This window comes from Lindgomyces ingoldianus (assembly GCF_010093535.1).
Source record: "Lindgomyces ingoldianus strain ATCC 200398 unplaced genomic scaffold BDR25scaffold_40, whole genome shotgun sequence".
Taxonomy (NCBI): Eukaryota; Fungi; Ascomycota; class Dothideomycetes; order Pleosporales; family Lindgomycetaceae; genus Lindgomyces; species Lindgomyces ingoldianus.
In genome coordinates, this window is record NW_022985201.1 from 330,869 (window position 1) to 347,884 (window position 17,016).

Below are 17,016 nucleotides of genomic sequence, written 5' to 3' on the forward strand. Positions count from 1 at the left end.
AATTAGCTATATTAGCTATAAATGCTATCTAAGAGGAAATTCCTTATGTATATAGCTTAAGTATAGTCTTAATAATTACCTGCTTTTTTTATTGCCTAGCCTTTATAATTTAGCTGTAGAATTAGCTTGTAAAGGTTATCTAGCGCTGTAGTTATTTATTATCTTTTATAAGACCTTGCACATAGCTACAGCATATTTCTTTAAGAGTTTTATGTCTTATTTAAAAGCTTAGAGTGTAAGCTGTATCTAATGTTCTTTTAGCGCGTCTAAGTAGTGTTGTGGGGAATGCATTAGTGTAGGAAGAGTAGTTTAGTAGGGTCTTAGCAAAAGTAAGTAACTTAGGTGTGTGAGCAACTTGCCTATAAAGTACGTTAACATTATTCTTTACAACGCTTAGAAGGCTATGTATTTATTTACTTACTATATTAGACATAACTTTAAATTCTTAGTAATTTTTTACTGTGTAGTTTTCTACTAAGCGTAAGCAGTTAATGCTTTCTACCTTATAGTAGTATAAAAGTTAGTTATTCTGTTAATTAGCTTTTTATTAGAAATAATAAAAGGCATAGTTAGAAGTGTTTTTGCATTTAGTCTATAGCTTTTTTTTATAGGGTGGACCTGTGCTGTAGTGCTAACAGTTTAGCATTTTGCATGTTGTAGCTAGTCTTGTTAGGGTATCTATAAATCTTTTACTTTCTTATGCGCCTATTAGCCACTAGCCTGCTTAGTGCTTAGTTAGCGAGTGTTAAGTGCAGTATTTATTTGTACAGAGGTACTAGGTGTATAGACATTATTTAAGATTAGTGCAGATAAGTATAAGTTATATTTAGGCCTATTAGGGATATTTCTTTGTCTAAATTATCTATAAAGGATAGTTCTTGTATTTGTAATAATAAGTGTTGTATTTTTTACTTCTGCATAGAATATAATACTTGTAGATTTGTTGTTGCTCTAGCTCTTTTCTTGTTACTGCTAGCGCTAGAGGTAGAGTGTTTAGCTGTTTCTTTAATAGGGCTAGAGTTTATAGAGGTGTTAGGTGCTAGTTAGAACCCTTCTTTTTTACTAGTATTTTTTTAAAAAAGTTCTGTGATTTTTTTTTATTTAGTATATTATAGTAGACTATAGCAATTTTTCTTATAACCTTATAAGTGTTATAGTTATTATTAAGGGTTACTTTATAAAGTCTTATTCTGTAAAGGTTATAGTTATAGAGTTCTTTACATTTCTAGCAGTTTTCTTGCTTAAACTATTATTTAAGTTTCTTTAGTAAGACGCCTAGTTTACTTTATTTAAAAGGGTAATGTTTTTCTTCTCTTTTTATGTTTTTAACATAGTTAGCTACTTGCGTTAGATGCTGCTATTCTTCTAGAACTACAGCTTGTTTAATTGCCCTAGAGATACTATCTTCTTTTTAGACTTCTACCTTCTAATAGTCTACTAGACAGTTAGAAGATTTGTAGTTAGCTCTACATCTCTAGCAGAGTTGTTTGTTAAGCCTGTTATGTATTTCTTTATATGTTAGGCCTCTGTTAATGTACATAGCTTTTATAGTTAACCTACTATTTTTATTTTTTAGTTGTTTAAAGTCTAGACATTTCTAATAAAAGTAGCCTACTTTTTTACAGTTAAGGTATGCCTTTTTTTTAAGCTATTTTTTATTTTTTATTTAAGAGTGGCCTTACACTTTTAAAGGGACTGCTTTTTTTCTTTAAAAAGCTACACATGTGCTTAGCGTAACTAAGGTCTATAAGATTACTATTAAACCTTAGAGTTTCCTTCTTCTTTTAAAACTAGTTAGGTTTTAGAGTTGTTACACCTATCTTTTTCTTTTTATGTTGCTTAGCATGTCTTTTATTATAAGTAAGTGCTTTTATAACATAATCCTTAAAGCTCTTAGGCTTTCTTATGTAAGTAAATTTGTTTTTAATTATATCTAAGAGCTTATTATAAAACATTTATTTTATTACTTTTTTGTTAGTTTATCTGCAAATAGCTAGCATTTCTCTAAAGTAGGCTGCGTAGTGTTAGACAGAGCTGCTCTCTTGCTAGAGGGAGTTTATCTTGTTAACTACTTATTTTTTTAGTTAACTAGCCTATAAATTATAGTAAAGGCTGCTTTAAAAGAGTTAAAATTTTTAAAATTTTTCTATATTTCTAGTAATAGTAGCTTACTATTTGCCTAGTAGTTTATCTAATTGTTAGTGTAAAGTTAGAACTATATAGCAAGCAATTCTTCTAAGTGTAGGCTTATCTATAAAATTATTTCTTTATTAGTTTTAAAGGCGCCTTTATTATATTACATGTAAAGGTAGCACTTTATAAAAAAAGGTTTTAAGTCTTTAGCAGAGCTATTAAATACCTTAGGGGGTGCTAAGTGTAGAGTCTTTTTTAACTTAATACTAGTTTTTTTCTGTGTAATGTTTCTAAGGTTAGCTACTTCTAGCTAGAGGGCCTGTAGCTAGTAAGTATTTAAAGGCCCTTATTATGCTTATTACTAGAGGTGTTGCTTAAGCTGTTTTAACTTATTACAAAGATATAGTATCTGCTAATTCTGCGCCTTTTTAGTTGCTATAAGGGTCTAGCTAGTGCTAGCAGCTAAGGCACCTGTTATGCTAATGTCTAAGGTGGTAGTAGCTATACTTTATAGGTAGTAGTAATTACTGTTATAATTCTTACTCTAATAAAATAATATTTTAGAAGCACTGCAGCCTATGTAGTTGTTAGTAGGAGAGGGGAAGAACTTAGCCTAATTAGGTGTACAGTCTGTTAAGCAGAGTGCGGGAGAGGTGGAGGTATAGAAGGCAGGTTGTGGTTTAGCCTAGCGGCTGTATAGGGAGCTAGCAAACCTAATCTAGATAGATAAGAAAGGAGGTATCTATAGTGCAAGATATATAAGGCAGTAATTATTCTCTTTAGAAAGGTTTTAATGCCTCTTAGTCTATTAAGTAGGTAAAGACTAAATAGTAATTATAACCTTCTAACTATAGTTGTAATTAAGACTATATACTTGGGGTTTACATGCTCTGCATGCTTGCATGCTTGTTTCCTTGTAGCCTGCATAGCCTGCAAGCCTGCATAGCTTGCTAGCTTATTAGATAGTGCATTCTGCTAGGCTTTTGTCTAAAAGCCAGAGCCATTCCTTATCTGTCCTGTCACGTGATTCATTCAACGCAGGGCTAAGCGTTTTCCATCTAACGTCGCTAGGGCTGTGTGGGACAGCTAATTAGGTCATTACAGCTTGTCTGTTGGCCGTAACAGATACTTGTATAATAAACTAGTAAAGATAACCTACATGTCTAGAACAATACTATAAAAGAAAGTTAACCTTACTTTTTTAGTAGACTGTCTTAATATGTTAACAAATCTCTTTTAAGTATAATAAACTTTATATGTAGTAAATACCCTTGTCTTTATGTGTATAAAAAAGTATAGTCTATTTAACTTTATAAAAAACTTTAAAAGCTAGACATAACAGGATTTTAACAACTTATCTTATGTGTTTAGGTAAGAGCTTCTCTATGCTCTAGCTAAGCACAGGATCTATTCTGTAGAAAAGAGATGCTGTACATAGGCTAAAAAGCTAGCAGGTGTTGTAAACTAGCAGTACACTATAAGCTCTATATAAAGAAGAAAAGGAAAGAATATAAAAGAATAAAAAATAAAGTAAGGCAGGCATATAACTTAACTTATAACAGAAAAAGTTACTAGTGTCTGTATGTGTGTATAGCTAAATTAAGTTACCTAAAACAGTTAGCTATCTAGCCTGTGCGTTAGAGGCTATGTGTACTTAAAAGCCCTTTTTCTTTATATAAAAAGAGAGGGCAGTAGTTAATAACAAGAAGATCTTTATCTACTTACTTTGTCACAGGCTGTACGCTTAGCGTACAGCTGCATATCCACCTACCACGTGCGTAGCTACGCAGAGAAGAGACCTACTACTAGATGCGTAGCCATCTAGAGGAGTGAGCTAACTAACGAAAGACATATAAAATATTAAAAAATAACAAGTGTAATAATATAAAAGTTAAAATAAACACTAAAAAAAAAGAAGCTCTTTAATATAATAAAAAGCTATTAAACCTTAGTTACATAAAATATATATATAGTACCTTTAAAAAAAAGAAAGAGTCCTTTTAAAAGTAACAGACTACCTCTAAGTAAAAAATTAAAAAATAGCTTAAGAAAAAAGCCTGTTTAAACTATAAAAAAGTAGGCTACTTTTATTAAAAATATCTAGACTCTAGAAACCTAGAGAATAAAAATAAAAAACTAGCTATAAAAGTTATACACGTAGAAAAAGGCCTAATGTTAGAAAAAATCTATAACAGTCTTAATAAATAACTTCACTAGAGATATAAAGCTAATTATAAACTACTAAACTGTCTTAGGAATTACTAGAAGGTAAAAGTGTAGGATAACTATAGAGTCCTCTACGTAATTAAACAAGCTGCTGTTTTTAAAAAATAGTGTAACTTAATATAAGTTATAAACTACATTAACAACATAAAATAAAAGAAGAATAAATTCCTCTTAAAATAACTAATAATAGGCATACCTATAAAAAAGCTTGCCTACTAATTCTATTATAGTAAATGTTAGAAATGTAGAGATATCTATAACTAAAACTATTATAAAAAGAAGTATTACAAGGTACACATTAATAATAATATAAAAATGTATAAAGTTATTTTAAATATTACTAAAGTACACTAACATCCTAAATAAAACTAAGAAATAGAAGTTTTTTTAGAAAATTTTATATAAGAGAGAAGGCGTAGGCTAGTTAAGCACACCTTTTTAAACTCTACGCTCTTATTAGAAAAAGTTTAGAACATTACCCCTAGCACTTATAATAACTAGAAAGGAACTTAAAACTTAATAACTTAATTAGTATTATGTTTCTTATAAAAGTAAGTAATATAAAAAATCTAAATATTAATATAAAGCACATTCTTTTTAAATTATAAAGATAAAAGAGTACCTTAGATAGACACAGGTACAGCTAATACTAGTCTATATAAACCTAAAAGAATGCCTATTTGAATAGTACCTATGCACTAACTAGTACTGTGTGCAGCACTAGCCTATAAAACACTAGGCAGGATAGTAGCTGCAATTAAGTAAAGAAAATAATATAAGTAACAAAACTTTAGAAAAAATAGTAACAGAATGTAAAATGCTATATTGCCTTTACTACAGCGTAGGTCTAGATTATAAATAAAAAGCATAGATAAACTATAAAAATAATAAAAGCTGCGTTTTCTACTACTTTTAGTAGAAAGCATATTAACAGAATAACTAGCTTCCCTAGCACTATTAAGTTAAAGAGAAAAACTGCTTACTTAAAGACTGTATAATCTAAGAACACTAGCAGTATAGAATCTAGACAGACTAGATAAGTGTATAAGAATAAGACATAGAAAACATTAAGCCTAATAAAACATTAGACTATAGAGAAATCTACTATAATACTAAAGTTCTAGTAATAGTAGAATAAAAAGTTAGCAGAAGTCTTACTACAAAGTTTACTTTTAAAAGAAAAAAAGAATTACACTAATTAATAGTAAATGCATGTTTACAGCTATTAACTTTAATCAAGTTAACTAATAAAACATACTATATAAAGTAAAAAAGAATCTTTTTAAAGTTTTCTTAGTAAACGCCTTTTTAATTAAATTTAGAGAAGGCTATATATAATTAGAGACAGTTAAATTAGAATTATAAACTAAAGATATGTATAACTAGAGATTCTTAAGCATTTTACTCTTTAAGAGAAAATATTAAGCAATACTTAGCTACAACTAGTTATATAAGCATAACTTAAAAATTAACTAGAAGAACATAACTATCTAGACCTCTAAGCAACATGCTACTATAACCTAGTTAGCATGCTATAAAGGCAATTGCCTAGCACATAAACAGGTAAAATAAGAAGCTAGTTAGTATCTAAGGAAATAAAAACTAAAAAAAAATCTTACTAAAAACTAAAAGCCTGCGCTATTTAAATAATAAAAAAATAACTTAAAAAAACTACACTTAAGAAACTACTTAATAATAAAGAAATAAAATAGGTAGAAATATACTGTTTAGCAGAGCAAACAGAACATGTAATCTTTAAAAAGTATAGCAATTATTAAGATATATTTAAGACACCTAAAGATCTAGAAGAACTTCTACTACACTAACTATAGAACTACTCTATAAACTTAAAGCTAAACCTACAGCTAAAGATACACAAGCTAAGACCTCTTACAAAGGTTTAAAAAAAAGCTCTATAAAAATATGTAGATAAAATGCTTGTAAGAGAGCACATATAAAAAAGTAAAAGCCTTATAGCATTAGCAGTAGTATTTATAAAAAAGAAGAAAGAAAAAATAAGAGTCTACTAGAACTACTAAACCTTTAATAAAAATACTATTTAAGATTAGTTTTTATTGCTTATTATATAAGACATTATAAATTAGCTCTATAGAACTAAGCACTATATAAAGTTTAACATACAGAATAAATTTAATAAGATAAGAATAAAAAAAAGGCTATAAGTAGATAACAGCTTTTTAAACTCTAAGATGCTTTTATAAGCTTCTTATTATGCTATTTAGACTAACTAACACCTTAGCTACTTTCTAATAAGTAATTAACACTGCACTTAACCTATATCTAGACATCTTTGTACTAGTATACCTAGATAATGTTTTTATCTACACTAAAGGCAATAAGCTAGACTACATAACAAAAGTAAAACTAGTACTAGACTAGCTATAAAAGTATAGACTCTACTTATAACTATTAAAATATAAATTTAATGTATAAGAAACTAAGTACTTTAAGTTTATTATTAATAAAAAAAGGTAATAAAATAGCTAACACCTGTAAGTGTAAAAAAAGTTAAAGGATTTTTAAGCTTAATAGGATACATATAACATATAATTAAAAACTACTTAAAAATTACACTACTCTTTATAGACGCAACTATAAAAGAAGAACTATACCTAAAGTTTGTCTAGAATCTCTAGATAAAGAAAGCCTTTTAAGAACTTAAAAAGATAATAACTAGTAAGCTAGTAATATAGATGTATAATCTAACACTAGAAACTAAGCTATATATAGATGCATTATAAAGAGCTAAAGAAGCAGTGTTCCTCTAGAAGCAAGAAAACAGAAGATAGCACCTAGTAGTATACTATTTAGTAAAATTCTCTCCCTTTAAGCAGAAGTACAGCATCCTAGACAAAAAACTAAAAGTAATAGTAAATGCGCTAAGAGTATAGATGTTACAATCCCTGCTTCGTGGAAGCACGCGGGTCGATGTTATCCCTAGGGGTAGGGCGAAAGGCAAGGGGCCGACGGTAGGGTGTACAGTCCTACGTAATGGCTAATAGGCTGATGGAGTAGAGTAGGGCGACTAGATTGTGGTTTGTCCCTAGTAACAGCAGTATAGAGGCTAGGTTAAACAGTCCTGTTAGACAGAATTAGAGGTATATATGTTGCAAAATATATAAATAGTATTACAGTTTATTATAAAGCTAGAATGCTACTTAGTTTATGTAAAAATAAACTAAATGTTAAACACACCTTTTAAAAGTTTATTTAGAGTAAAACTATATACATGTTTAATAGTGCTAAGAACAAGTTAGCGTAAGTTCCTGTAAGCTCTTACTATTATTCCTTTAGTAAGCTTGTTAGAACTTGTAGGAACTCTCTTAGTAAGCCTAGCCTACTTGCTTATTAGACAACACATTCCTCTATAATCTTAGGCAGCTGCGCTGCCTCTACGTCTTCTAATTAGTCTGTAAACAAGCTCTGTCCTAACATAGCTAGATTATAGAACACTGCAGGTAGGGTTATGTTAGTCTAACTATAGACTGTAACACGCTGCCTCCTCTTCTAAGCAGCGTTCTTACTGCTTTGTCTACATAACTATGTTAGTAAAAGTTTGTTTATAAAGTAAGTGCCTACTTACATAAAGGCGCTTATAATACTTATCTTTTTTACACTAAATAGCTTAGCAGTTTTATTTATTCTACTATTTTTATACTATTTACTGTTTTAATTCTTTTTATTAGACAAAAATAAGGCCTTACAACACTTACTAGTTATTAGGGTTATTTTACATGTTAACTCTATCCTTAGATAAGTGTGTTAAGTGTGTAAAGAAGAATAACTAGTGCAACACCTTTATTTTTAACACTGCGTAGAATTGCCTAGAGAGAGAAAGAGTAAGACGTTTTTAGTCTACTAAGGCAGTAAAAGCTTGCTAGCAAGAGCTTATAAATAAGCAAGTATTATAAGTTATAGCATAAGCTTGCCTAGCAAAGAAATTCCTAGAGGAGGTAAAAAAAGATAAAAGAGGTAATAGAAAGAGAGTGTTCTAGATAAGATTATATCTAAAAATTACTAGATCTGCTAAAGGCGCGCTATGTAAAGTATTTAAAAAGAGACTTTTTTTTCTTAAACAAGATAGAAGCTTTTAAGGCTAAAGTAAAAAGTTGCTTACCTTCTTAACTTTTTTCTACTAGCACTTGTCTCTAAAGGCTGCTGCTATCTAGTAATAACATAGTTATTCCTTTTAAGATAGATGCCTTATTACCTAGCTAGTTTCTATTAGGCAAGCTTAAAAGTACTTCTATACTAACTACTACGCGTTCCTTAGATTCTTAGCTAGTTTCTAAGTGCTTTTACTAGTAAGCTATTTTTTTATTTTATAAAAAATTCTTTTTTATTTTTTTAGTTATTAATAATTTGTTTTACTTTATATTTTATTTCTGCATTGTTTTATTTTATGTTAATAAAGGAATTTCTTTAAATGCTTTTTCTAGTTTTAAGACATAAAACTACAGGTGTATCTTTATGTGTAGAGGAAGCTTTAGCTTACAGTTGTCTTATTAAGTTTATAGAACTTTATATAGTCTAATCCTTCTTTCTGCTAGCTTTCTAGAGGGTTAGAGTATTTTAAAGTTCTAAGTTTTAAGATATACATAGTCTCTAGGGTAGATGTCTATTCTAGGTTCTCTTATCTAATCTGCATATTATTTTATTGTTTTCTAACCAGATCTAGCTTTAATTACTAATTTCTAGTGTATGTTTTATAGGTTTAATAGACAGTTAATTAATTCTAGTAAGTCTATAGGCTAATTTCTATAAAGTGTATAATAGAGGTAATAACTAAAATTAGCTTTATATAGGGTTTTCTTAGTTGTAGCGGATTCTACTATGTTAATAGTAAACTATGCTATTAAAAGCTATTCTGCCTAGTTATTTTAGCTAAAGAATATATACTATCTTAAGTATCTATCTACTTCTGCGTTTATCTGTTTAGTTTGTTTATCTATTTATAGATAATACACTATAGATAGCTTATGTGCTATGCCTAAGTGCCTTATAGCAGCTTTCTAGAATTTACTAGTAAATAGCTTATCTCTATTAAAGATAATAATTAAGAGGCATTTATGCACTAAAACTATGTTTTGTTTAAGTTTATATATAAATTCTTTAGCTGTTAACGTACCTAACGGGTTGGCTGGCTACACGGGTTAGCCGGCTACTTTTGCTAAGCCCCTACTAAAACCACCCTATTCTAGCGCAAAACAGCCCACTTTAGCCCTATATAAAGCAATATAACATAAGATATTATTTAAAGTCTACTTTTGCTACTTACTTATATATACATAAGTTATGCTTAGTCTAATTACACTACCTACATTACTTTTAACTTAGCTTACCTTCTTTAGCGCGCACTTGTGTCTTTAGCTTCTTTCTATTACTACGCGCTTTAAACTTCTTTAAAGTAGTTAAACAAGCCTTATTTTTAACTATTAAAGTCTTTTTTACCTATATTTACTTTCTTTTATGTAATCTATGTTATGTGGCAGCCTTATTTACTGCTTAAAGCTTTATAATCTTTTTTTATGTTAACACTAGCTTATGCATAATAATTGCTGCCCTTTTTAAGACTTTTTTAAAAGCCTTTACTATAAATATTAGTAAACTATTTATATGCCTTTAAATTTTTACCTTTATAAGCATTAATTACAACCTAAATTTAAAAGTATTACTTAAAGTTTATAACTACTAGGGCTTATTATTAATAAGTAGTAGTAGTAATAGAGTACATAACTAGATGTTAAAGGCTATTTTAACTTATTCTAAGTTAAATAAAACTAAACTAGCGCTTTAAAACTCTTTTTAAATATTACTAGAAGTAATTACTACATTATAAGTGTGTATAAAGCATAGTAAGAACTTAAGTTTTATAATATAAGTAATTTAGTTACATATAAGATCTTTAGCTTAGCGCTTATACACTTTTTTTAAAGAGGTAAAACAACCTACATTAAGAGGCTATAAAAAGTGTAATAAGTATAAAAGCATATAGATAGTAATAATTTTATTCTTTTTATAGTACTACTAAAAATTAAGTAAGTTATAGCTTTTATAGCTATTAATAATAAAAAGCTAATAAGCGCTTATAACTTTTTTTATATACTTATTAAAGTGCTTTAATTACTACAGCTTAAGCTTATTTATTATCTAGCTATTTTTAGAGACTATAATAACTTAGTTCTAAAGTAAATTCTTTTTTTTATACTAAGCAGAGAGGTAATAGCAGCCTTTAAAGATAATAAAAAGTAGAATAGCTTACCTTATTATGTTAAGGCTTTAAATAACTATTATTTACTTTTTATTACTTTACTATATTACCTTTAGCTATTTTTATCTTTTTAAAGCTATAATAACTGCTTTAGTTAATATCTAGCCTATTATAAAGCTTAACTTATTAAAGTTATATATGTCTTTATTCTAAATACTATACTTAGCTTTTATATTAGCTACTAGGTAAAACTAGCCTTAGATAACCTCTAGATCTTTATAAAGTGCTCTTTTATAATAATACTTATAATTAAACTTTATTATAAACTTAGGGCAGTGCTTAACCTATATACTAGGCTAGTTTAAGCTAACTTAGCCTAGATTACACTCTGCGCGTAAGAAATTAGCTATATTAGCTATAGCTATAAGCTTAAAAAGAAATCTATGTATAATAAGCTTAAGTATGTACTTAATAGCTACCTTTTTTTAAGCTTAGTTAGATTTCTTAATTTAGGCTAGTATTCTACTTGTAAAGGCTATCTAGCGCGTTAATTACTTAGTATTATGTAAAAGACATTATAAATAGCTACAGCGTGTTATAAAAAAAGTTTTAAGTCTTATTTAAAAGCTTAAAGAGTAAGCTGTATTTAACATTTTTTAGAAGATTTAATCTAGTGTTGTTATTAAGGCATTATGTAGATAGGTAGAGTTTAGTAGGGGCTTAGCAAAAGTGGCCAGCTAACCTGTGTGGCCGGCTAACCTGTTAGGTACGTTATAGTTTTTTCTAATAGCTATATATATAGAAAATTTTATAGTCTTATTAAGAGCTATAGTTATTATGTTACATATCCTTTCTATGCTAAGTTCTCTTAACAGAGGAAGTCTAGTTATAAAATCTATAGTTATTATTATTTATAACTGTGTTAAAGCTTTAATTATTTAACAGTATCTATATATTTTATGCCTTTAAAGGTTGTTCTTATTACAGATGTTGCATTCTTTAAAAACTTTAGTGCATAACTATTTTACTTTAAGTATTAGCTAAAAAATAGCAGCCTTTAGCTTCTTTTAAAGAGCGCTAATCTCTAGGTGTTTAAACATTAGAGATTTATAGTATTTATAGACTATGTTTTTCTATCTTTATTTAATTACTGTAAGCGCACAGAGTTCTTTTATAAGCCTAGGTCTGTTGTACACTAAGCCTTCTTTTATTTCTTTAAAAAGAATAAACTTTTTAGTTCTTTTTTTAAATCTCTTAAAGCAGTTAGGCTTATAGCTAAGTGTATTAGCCTACTAGTTCTAAGCTCTAAAAACATACTTAATAATGTAGTTAAACTAGGCAAGTTCTATTACTTATTATACATGCATTAGTAACAGCTTCTTTGTTATAAGAAACATAACTAGATTTACATAGTTAGTTATAATATTAAAACACTTTTTTATACTGTGTAATTCTGTTACTTAAACTTATACTACATTTAATATTACTTTTAATTCTTTGTTAGGTATGCTGTAGTCTACTTTAAGTTCTAAAAATTTTGCTAAATAGTATGCTACTAGATGCTATTTTCTGTTTTTCTATTTAAAATAAAAGGCTGCGCTGCTTACTCTTAGAAACGCATTTATATAGATCTTTATATCTAGTTGTAGATTGTACATCTATAATACTAGTTTAATAGTTATAGCTTATTTTAGTTCTTTAAAGGTGTTGTTTATTTATAGAGTCTAAACAAATTTTATAATTACCTTTTCTTTAGTAGTAGTGTTAGTTAGGGGTAAAGTAATCTTTATATAATTCTTAATTATTTGTTTAACATATTCTAATAGTCCTAGAAATTCTTTAACTTCCTTAACTATAGTAGGTTTTAGCTAGGTGTTCTCTCTACTAGCAATTATTAGTGCTGTAAGAAGCGCTTCTGCAGAACATGCACTGTCTGTAGTTCTATTATAGAGTAAGGGCTTTCCTGCTAACTGCTAGCCCTAGGAGCAGGGTTCTAGGTTGCTTCTGTGTAGGTTCTAGAACTTTAAAGGCAGCACTTTAGCCTAGTCTATAAAGCTTTTAATTATAGATTTTTATAAAGAACTTCTATTACTTTTTTTTCTATAATATTATATTTTACTTTAGCTATTTATTATACTATGTTAAATGTTGCATAGTTGTTACTAATATTTATTTAGTAAAGTAATACTACACACTTTTTAAAGTAATTATGTTATTATTGTAACGGCGCAGGCAAGACAATGGGTCCGAATGCGGTGGGAATCCACTCAGAGGCATATAGGAGTGCGTGGGGACTCTGAACCTAGGAATGCTATTAACACCTATAGGCCTTGTACAAAAGGATATTAAAAAACTACTAAGCTAGCTACAGGGGTAAGGTGCAACTAAATACATAAAGGAATAAGGGTACAGCAGGGGGCAGGGCAGAGTTAGGGCTAGGTTAAGGTTAGGGCTAATATAAGAGCCTTTTAGAGGTTTTAGGTAACCTAAGATAATTTATAAAAATTAAGTTAAAGTTAAAGCTAATATAAGAACCCTTTAGATAAGTTTTAAATAACCTAAGATAAAATAAAAATTATTACACTACCCCCTCTTTTATAGACTAATAGTCTCTATTAGTAGTAATTATAGTATAAAGTATTACTGTTATGTTCTTTACATTCTTAAACTAAAACTAGTTTAATTTAGCTAGGTGTCCTTACTAAGTATTCCTTTACACTACTAGCAGTGTCCTCTAAACTAAACACTACACATATAGTTATTAATTATTAGGGTAGCAAGTGTAGTTTATTAATTAGAGCTAATTTAAATAAAATAATAAAGTCTTTTTTATAAGTTCTTCTTTCTAAATTATATGCTGTAAGGTAGGCTACTATAGCTTTAAAAAAGTTTGCTTAGGTATGTTTAAAACTATAATTTAGTACCTATAAGCTAGAAAGAAGCTTCTTTTATAAGTAAAAAAACTAATCTAACTAGGATACTTTTTTTTTTAATAGCTGCACTAATAAAGCGCGCTTTAAATGTAAGAAAAGCTTTCTTTTTATCTATTCTAAGAGTCTAGAACACTTACTGTGCCTTAGTCTTTTTTTAACTAGTAATAAAATAAGCTTTAAGAGCTTTATTATATTCTTTACACTTTTAAACTAAAACTAGTTTAATTTAGCTAGGTATTCTAGCTCTAGATAATCCTTCGCAATACTAGCTATGTGTCTTTATATTAATGCTCTATGTGCACGCTTGCTCTAATAGTAATCTAAATTAATATCAAGTCTATTTATAATAAAAGCTTACTATTATTTAAATATAAGTTCTTTACTATTTATAAGAATCTTAATCTTAAGCATATATTTAGTAAGGTAGATTTACTAGGTCTAAGAGTTGCCTAAAAAGTCTTTTACACTTAGAGTAGTAAAAGTAGTATAGAGTGTTATTAAAAGTAATTTAGTAGTTAGCAGAAGTTAACTAGTAGTTTTTAGCTAAATTAGCTGCTTAAGCTATGCTTATAATTAAGTAATCTAATTATTAATAGATATACTACTAAAGGTTAACTTTAAATTAGGTAAAAGTATAGCTTTAAATGCTACAGAAGCAGGTTTAGCTGTTAACATAAATTATTAATTAACTTTAAGAGGCTTACTTTAACTAAAGTGTATTTTAATTCTAGAATTAAAAGGTAGTAGTTAGTTAGACATTAGCAGTTGTCTTTAATTCTAATAAGTTATTAGTAGTCTTTAAGTTTCTACTTTAGCGCCTTTTTACAACTTTTTTAAAGGCAATTCTAATTATAGAGGATAGAAAGTTTTAAACCTAAAGGCTTTAGTTAACTAAAAGTTAATAAGATTTAGTCTATAAACTAAATAGTTTAATATAATAGTGTGTAAGTATTATAACTTAAACTAAATTAAACACGTCTTAGAGCTTAAATATAGTTTAATAAATAATTAGTATAATATTATAATAAAGCTATTACTAGCAAAAGTAAGTTTTTTAATATAATGTAATAGCGCAGGCAAGATAATAGGTCTAAATGCAGTAGGAATCTACTTAGAGGTATATAGAAGTGCGTGGGGACTTAGAACCTAGGAATGCTATTAACACCTATAGGCCTTATATAAAAGAATATTAGAAAACTACTAAGCTAGCTATAAAGGCAAGGTGCAACTAAATACATAAGGGAATAGAGGTATAGTAGAGGGCAGAGCAGAGTTAGGGCTAGGTTAAGTTAGGGTTAGAGCTAATACAGGGTCCCTTTAGATAGGTTCTAGGTGACCTAAGATAGAGACAATTTATACAAATTAAGTTAGAGTTAGAGCTAATACAGAGACCCTTTAGATAGGTTATAGGCGACCTAAGATGGAACGATTTATAAGAATTGTTACAACTGTACAGCAAACTTGTTTAACTTGTGCGGGCTTATTCCACCTTCCTAGCCTGCTGTCTTATTAGACAACGCATTCTTCTGTAATCCTAGGCAGCTGCGCTGCCTCCGTGTCTTCTAATTAGTCCGTAAGCGGGCTCTGTCCCAACCCGGCTAGGTTGTGGAACACCGTAGGTGGAGTTACGCCGGTCCAACCATAGACTGTAACAGTTAAGATATGGTCAGGGCTGATACAGGGACCCTTTGGATAGGTTCTAAGCGGCCCGAGATGGAACAATTTATAAGAATTGTTACACTATCCTAGTTTAGCTAAAAATAGAGCCGACATACCCTACCTTGCTTCTCTAGCTCTACATAGTAGTAGAGACAGTGCTTGTTATTATATTAAACTAAGATTAATCCTATTTTAGCTAGAGAACAGCAACATAATATTCAAGTTAAACTAAGTAATTAGCCTATGTACTTAATTTACTAATAACTACTAACTAAGTAATTAGCCTATAAGCTTAATTTACTAACAAATATCTACTAAACAACTATTATATAACTAAGTAGAGCTTTTAGTTTCTATTTTTCTTAGTTCTTTTTATTATATAAAGATGTGTCTATGTAGTTTTTACTATTTTTTAAGTTCTTTCTACATGTTAACCTTATTATTAAATAATTGTGTAAAGTGCGTTTAAAAAGAAAGTTACTATAATGATTTCATTTCTAATGCTGCCTAGAAGCGTTTAGAGAAAAAGTAAAAGCAGTTACTTGATAACATAAAAAATACACACATGTAATAGAAAGTAATTCTTAAGCACTAAGAGTAGAAGGTAGAGAAAGCTTTTAAGTAGTAAAGGCCCTAAAGCAGCTTTAATTAATATAGGTGTAAAAAGGTGAATTATAAAAACAGTTAACGTACCTAACAGGTTGGTTGGCCACACGGGTTAGCCGGCCACTTTTGCTAAGCCCCTACTAAAACTACTCTATTCTAGCGCAAAACAGCCTACTTTAGCCCTGTATAAAGTAATATAACATAAGATATTATTTAAAGTCTACTTCTACTACTTACTCACATATATGTAAGTTATGCCTAGTCTAATTACACTACCTATATTACCTTTAACTTAGCCTACTTTTTTTAGCACACACTTATGTCTTTAGCTTTTTCCTATTACTACGCGCTTTAAACTCCTTTAGAGTAGTTAAATAAGCTTTATTCTTAACTATTAAAGTCTTTTCTGCCTAAATTTGCTTTTTTTTATATAATTTATGTTACATAGCAGCTTTATTTACTACTTAAAGCTTTATAATCTTCTTTTACACTAATACTAGCTTATGTGTAATAATTACTGCTCTTTTTAAAACTTTTTTAAAAGCCTTTACTATAGACATTAGTAAGCTATTTATGTGCCTTTAAATTTTTACTTTTATAAGTATTAATTATAACTTAAATTTAAGAGTATTACTTAGGGTTTACAACTACTAGGGCTTATTATTAATAAGTAGTAGTAGTAATAGAGTATATATCTAGATATTAAGGGCTATTTTAACTTATTTTAAGTTAAATAGGACTAAACTAGCGCCTTAAAACCCTTTTTAGATATTACTAAAAGTAATTAGTTACTACATTATAAGTGTATATAAAGCATATTAGAAACTTAAGTTTTATAATATAAGTAATTTAGTTATGTATAAGATCTTTAGCTTAGCGCTTATACACTTTTTTAAAAAAGGCAAAATAACTTATATTAAAAGGCTATAAAAAGTGTAATAAGTGTAAAGGCATATAAATAGTAATAATTTTATTTTTTTATAGTACTACTAAAAATTAAGTTATAGCTTTTATAGCTATTAATAATAAAAAGCTAATAAGCGCTTATAACTTTTTTTTAATATGCTTATTAAAGTGCTTTAACTACTATAGCCTAAGCTTATTTATTATCTAGCTGTTCTTAGAGACTATAATAACCTAGTTTTAAAGTAGATTCTTTTTTTATACTAAGTAAAAAAGTAATAGCAGCTCTTAAAAATAATAAAAAGTAAAATAGCTTACTTTATT